The sequence below is a fragment of the Chrysochloris asiatica genome, unplaced genomic scaffold, assembly GCF_000296735.1.
Source record: "Chrysochloris asiatica unplaced genomic scaffold, ChrAsi1.0 scaffold00213, whole genome shotgun sequence".
Taxonomy (NCBI): Eukaryota; Metazoa; Chordata; class Mammalia; order Afrosoricida; family Chrysochloridae; genus Chrysochloris; species Chrysochloris asiatica.
The window spans coordinates 3,209,129-3,215,983 of record NW_006408731.1 but is presented as its reverse complement, the minus strand read 5'-3'; the positions used below and the strand labels follow the sequence as shown (position 1 = coordinate 3,215,983).

The window sequence follows — 6,855 nt, the reverse complement described above, 5'->3', positions numbered from 1 at the left end:
GACTCTGTTTCTCTCTAATCCTCCCTAAAATGTCTAGTTAATATTAAACAAAGTTCTACATCTTAATTTCTAACTTTACCAACATCTACCACTTTCGATAAATTTATTAGTTACAGATTATAATCAAAAGCTTAATTTTTACTATACCTGGTCATACATATATTGATCAAACAATAAAAACAAGAACATAAAAGTACCCTAAACTGTCATAGTTAAGAACAAAGCAGTAATTCTCTCATGCTAACAATTTCTCAAAACTTCTAATCAAATTCCTACCTCTGTTCCCAAGCTCTCACTGCCCTTGACTGTCTCCTAAGCCACTTTCTAAAGGCCTTAATGTCCTTGACTAAAACCACCTGGAATGTTTCTTAGAATTTTAAGCTTGAATTGCTAAAACTTTAGCTAGTGTGGTTATTTCTAATGTTAAAACTTATTGTTAATGTAAAAATTAATTTTTATAACTACATAAGATTGAATATGGTGTGAAAGTTAATGTTAATGTGAAAGGCAACTGTTATAACGTGAGGTTTGTTTAAAGTATCTAATGATTATGCAAGATTTTCTAAAACTTCTTATAAGGAAATCAGAAGTAAACTATTTTTCCAAGGGAAAGCTAGAAACCGCGGGGCCCGGCATGAATCATTCCTTGTAGCTCTGCTAACCAAGGGGGGCATTCATAGTCTCTCTGCTAAACAATGAACTTTTCATGCATAAGGCTTCTCACCGTTCTGCTCCTTGGCAGGATGGGGTCCGCCATTCGCAGGATGGTGTCCGCCATACTTGGTTATTCAATATACAATTTAAATTTACTATGCCCACACAGAACTCCTGACCCTAATTGTCCCCTGCATGCATGACCCCAAATATTACCTTATTGTTTTCCCTATCTCAGTATGCAGAAATTTTGCTGCTGAGGAACAACAATTTATTTTGAACCTTACAAGTGTTCTAGTTGCCTCAGACCTCCAATCTAATCTACAAAATCCTTAAAAACAGATCCAAAATCCAATCACGTCTTTCATCTTCCACCAATACTACCCTGGTTTCACCTGAATATTGCTACAGCTTTTCAAACAGTCTTCCTGCTTCCAGGAAGAGAGATAGAGAATGCCACTTAACAAGTCTTACATATACATATTTGAAGGCTTGTTGTTGTTAAGTGCCGTCGAGTCGGTTCCGACCCATGGCGACCCTGTACAGGGTTTCCGAGGCTGTAAACCTTTACGGGAGCAGAACGCCTCATCTTTCTCCCGCGGAACAGCTGGTAGTTTCGAACTGTTGGCCTTACGGTTCGCAGCCTGATTCATAAACACTACACTACCAGAGATCCTTATTTGAAGGTAAAAGAATCTTATTAGATAATCATCACATTAAACATTTAAATATATCTATGTTGTTGTTATGTGCCATGGAGTCGGTTCCAACTCATAACGACCCTGTACAGGGTTTCTGTGGCAGAAAATCTTTATGGGAGCAGAAAGCCTCATCTTTCTCCCGTGGAACAGCTGGTAGTTTCGAACTGCTGACCATGAGATTAGCAGTCAGATTAGTAACCATTATGTTACCTGAGCTCCTTAAATATGCATATTACACATATGAAAAAGGTAGCACATTTTGAATGAGCTCATACTATTTCCCACATTTTCTGGACAAAGAAGCAATGACTATGTAGAAGGCCCCATTTGGATGCTTCCAAAGCTGCCGATTTACTAGGCAAGAAAGACCTATCACAAATGAGGCAGGAGAGCTCCTTTATTAAAGAAAATAAATAAAGTACCTTAAGTGTAGACTGCTATCCTTATCTTCAAATGAGATCACTGAGATTCACTAACAGGCTTGCAAGAAACCACTCCAAATACATGAGAACTTGATATCTATATCCTGTTAAGGGGCCACGGTTCTCTACCAAGCACTATAAATCCTGCAAATATCTTGCCCATAGAACGATTTTATTGCAACATATTTTTGTACTAAAAGATTCACCTACTAAATACAAAAAATGTTAGTAGTTATATTGCGTGAGTAATTTGTTCTCATTCTATAATAAACACTCTATGATTGTTACCAGGGACAAGTAGAAAGGAAGGGAGAGTTATTCACTAGGTAGAGTGTAGACACCTGCTAACTCGGTGACTAGGAAGGCAGTTAAAAAGAAAAGGAAGGGGAAAAAAGGAAATTTCTTTCTTTCTTTTATGTACTGAAAGGGAGATAATGTACCTTTATTCTCTTTAGGACAAACCATTGGACACTTCTCTGCAAAGGAAAAATAAAATGAAGGAAAAAAAGGAGAGTAGTGTTTTGGAGAGGAAGGAGACAGAAATAAAACAAAAACATTTGGAAATAGTAGTGATGATGTGCAACATGGGATGTGTAGTTGGTGTGGCTGGATTGTGCATGTAAAAATGGTTGAAATGGCAAATGTTTCCTTGTATATATTTTGCTACATTAAAAATGTTTAATTATTAATACTTTTTTTTAAATCCTGTTTAAGGGATCCTTCATTTCTTAATATATGTGACACTCAAAATATATAACTGCTTTGGACCCTGAGAAACCACAAGAGAAGCAGTCTTTTTTCTTTCAGAAAAAATAGGAACATGCTCTGAAAAGTGCTCTGATGTCACCTTATAACAATCAGAGAAAGCAAGAGAATGTGGAAATGGAATGCTTGCTAAGCCTGGGAACCTGCAGCTAACCAAAGCAAAGGCTGCAGAAGACAATCAATCACAGTCCTGTGACAAGACTGCCTTCCAAATGAGGTTTCCATGGCAACCATCTAGGTAGCCATCCAAAGTGCCGGGTCTAGATATGGTGAATGTGAGCATTAATAAGGAAGAAACCTTGAGTACATTTATTTTTAAATTTGCTTCAATGTAGAAACTGTAAAATATTTTCTAATTTAATATCTTTTCAGTCCTATAAACTCCACTTTTTTTCTACCTCGGTGTTTTAGAGCAAACGATTTTTCTACCCATGGAGTAGCCATACGTTCCAAGATTGAAATAATTGTCAGTCCCTGCATAAAACCTATAGCTTCATATAGCCTGCATCATCTTGAGCTTCCCTTTTCCCGGATACAAAAAGCACAGGCGGCATGGATGTTACTGCTTTTTTTGTCACTGCATGACAGTATGAAACGCTTGGCAGAAAGCGCTCTTTACCATCTAAGTGTTACAGTAAGGAGGGCTGCCACAGGACCACGTGGCCTAACGGATAAGGCGTCTGACTTCGGATCAGAAGATTGAGGGTTCGAATCCCTTCGTGGTTAGTGGGGCTTTTTTCGTTCCTTTGTGTTTTCCTTCATTTTTACTCCAGGATAACTTGTTTATACTTTTATAATTCAAGGAGGAGGGAGGCAGTGTGTGCGGGAATGGGAAACAGCCTACAAACTACAGAGACCCCATTTGTCTGGCTTTTCCAAGCACTCTTCTTTCTTCTGTCTCTCTTTTCGAAGGAAAGAGGAGACAATTCTAAAAGACCTTGGAAAAATAGATATAGGGAGAAAATAGTTTCAGGGGCGAAGAGAGAATGACAGTAGGAACTTAAAATAAGGTCATCCAGCAATTTTGGAGCCCTCAAATCTTCAGATTTGCCATTTGAGCGCTAGGGTTTTATTCATTTAGGCTTGCCTAGTCAGCCGAACTCTAGCTACTGCTGAGTCTCCATTTAAGAAAATGCAAAATTAGATTAATGTCAAGTGCCCAGAGGATTTTGCTATGCTACTTCCCTTTTGTTGCTTCCCACTAGCTCCGCCCCGGGCTAGTGGAAAGGAGTTCTACTGTTTGAGTCTCTTTTGTTACTAGTTTTAGGGCTCCTTTTCCATTTTAACTTCTTTTTTTCCTTTGATCTTTTTGCCATCAAAAGAAACATCTCCTAAATTAGAAAGGAGATATACTCAATCCTAAATTAGACAGTAAAAATATTAATATTCAGTAGATCTAATATTTTAAGATCACTAAAAGATCCCAACTGTTTGTAAAGTGTGTGTAACTAGATAACTGAATTTAATAATAACTCAGGACTTAGCAAAGATAATTTTCAGTTAGGGGCCCTGATGGTGTGTTGATTAAGCATTCACTGACTGCATATGCATTAGAGCTTAAATGCTAAAGAACATATTTTGTGGAAAGTTGCATCTACAGTGGGAACCCTAATTCCATTTTGAGTCTTGACATAATCAGATGCCATTTGAGTTATTTCCTCAATGCTTGCTGACCAATAAACTAGCATAGTGGCTATATTTAAATAAATCCAGTCAAATCTAGGGAGAAGCAGTTTGCTGCTGGAAGTGTGTAGTTGAAAGTAGATTGTATGTCAAAGTGGTAGTATGCAGAAAGTGCTCCCACAAAGAACTAAGGAACTTGCTTAGCCTTTTACAAAAGTAGCAAATCTAATGCATGCTTCTTCTTCTTGTTGGTGGCCCTGTTTAGGGTTTCTGAGGAGCAACTGGTGGGTTTAAATGATGTATTACATTAGGCAAATCTGCTGCACAAGACCTCTTCGAAGTGTTCAAGAGCAAAGATGCCAGTTTGAGGACTAAGGTGTTTGACCGGAACCATGATATTTTCAATAACCTCATATGCATGTGCAAACTGGACAGTGAATAAGGAAGATCATAGAAGAATTGATGCATTTGAGTTATGGAGATGCATTTGAGTTGGAGGAGAATATTAAAAGTATCGTGGACTGCTAAAAGAACAAACCAATCTGTGTTGGAGGAAGTCCAACTGAATGCTCCTTAGAAACCAGGATGGTGAGACTTTTTGTCTCTCATACTTCAGACATAGTGTCAGTAGGGACCAGTCCCTGGAGAAGGATATCATGTGTGGTAAAGTGGAGGGTCTGAGAAAAATAGAAACACCTTCAATGAGGTGGATTGGCACACTGGCAGCAGCAATGGGCTTGAATTTAGCAACAACTGTGAGGTTGCCACAGGATCGGGCAGTGTTTCATTCTGTTGTGCATAGGGTCACTATGAGTTGGTAATGCCTCAATGACACCTAACAAGAAATAACAACCAGAGATTTCTCCCCTCCACATCCAACAACTGCACTGTTTGTTTTTACAAATACCACAACCCCACAATGCCTCAGAGACAACAGACCATTTTAGCTCACACAAAGAAACAAGAGATGATGACTCAAATGACCAAGATGCTGAGCAGCCAGAGTATGTTTCTAAGGAAAAAAAGGAAATAGGACTAACTGAAAAAGAATTCAAAAGAATGATGATTAGGTACCTTAAAAGAATCCATAGAAAGAGCAAGGAAAACAAGAACACCATAAAAACTTTAGAAGAATTCAGGAAAACACTATAAGAATAAACAAACAAAATAAATGCAGATTTTGAAACAATACTAATCCTGCAATTAGAAATCAAGAAAATTAATACTAAGATCTCAAGAATGGACAATACATTAAAAGTGCAAGGAGTAGCTGCAAAGCAACGGGAGCCAGAATTAGTGAGCTTGAAGATAAATCTCTGAATACTAGTATGCTAGAAGAACAGTCTGTCAGTTTGTCGTACTATGGTGGCTTGTGAGTTGCTGTGATTCTGGAAGCTATGTTATGAGTATGTTTAATACCAGCAGGGTCACCCATGGTGGACAGGTTTCAGACAAGCTTCCGGACGAAGACAGACTAGGAATACAAACTACTTCCAAATATTTAGTCACTGAAAACCTTATGAATAGCAGAGAAACACTGTCACAAATAGTGCTAGAAAATGAGCCCCTCAGGTTGGAAGGCACTCAAAATGCGACTGAGGAAGAGCTGCCTCCTCAAAGTACAGTTGACCGTAATGACACAAATGGAGTAAAGCCCGTGGGAGCAAAGCCCGCAGGACCTTCATTTGCTGATGGGGCACAACTCAAAATGAAGAGAAACAGCTGTAAACAACCATTGAAAATCGGAACATGGAATATATGAAGTATGAATCTGGGAAAACTGGAAGTTGTCAAAAATGAAATGGAATGCATAAACGTTGATATCTTAAGCATTAATGAGCCGAAATGGACTGGTGTTGGCCATTTTGAATATGACAATCACATGGTTTACTATGCCGGGAATGACAAATTGAAGAGGAATGGTGTTGCATTCATTGTTAAAAAAAGAACATATACAGTTCAATCATGAGGTACAACACAACACTATCTATGATAGGATAATATCCATGCGCCTACAGGGAAGCCCAGTTAATACCATTATTATTCAAATTTACACACCAACCACTAAAGCCAGTAAGGATGAAATAGAAGAATTCCACCAAGTTCTTCAATCTGAAATTGATAAAACATGCAATCGAGATATATTGATCTTTACTGATGATTGGAATGCAAAGATTGGGAGCAAAGAGGAAGGATCAGTAGTTGGAAAATATGGCCTTGGTGATAGAAATGATGCTGGAGATTGCATGATAGAGTTCTGCAGGATCAATGATTTGTTCATTTCAAATACCTTCTTTAGACAGCATAAGAGACGACTATACACACGGACCTCACCAGATGGAATACATAGAAATCAAATTGACTACATCTGCAGAGAGAGAAGATGGAAAAGCCCCACATATCATCAGTCAAAACAAGACCAGGGGCAGACTGTGGAACAGACTATCAATTCCTCATATGCAAATTCAAACTAAAGCTGAAGAAAATGAAAACAAGTACACGAAAACCAAAATATGATCTTGAATACATACCACCTGAATTTAGAGATCATCTGAAGAACAGATTTGATACAGTGAACACTAAAGACCGAAGACCAGAGGAGTTGTGGGATGACATCAAGAATATCATACATGAAGAAAGCAAAAAGTCATTAAGAAGACAAGAAAGGAGGAAAAGGTCAAAATGGATGT

The 6,855-nt window shown here is 38.2% G+C and overlaps 1 non-coding gene across 1 annotated transcript; it reads left to right on the top strand.

The window, feature by feature from the left end:
• Window positions 1-3,195: 3,195 nt before the first annotated feature.
• TRNAR-UCG lies at window positions 3,196-3,268 on the top strand. Its single transcript has one exon. It is a non-coding gene; the product is annotated as a tRNA-Arg (tRNA).
• The last annotated feature ends 3,587 nt before the right edge of the window (window positions 3,269-6,855 follow it).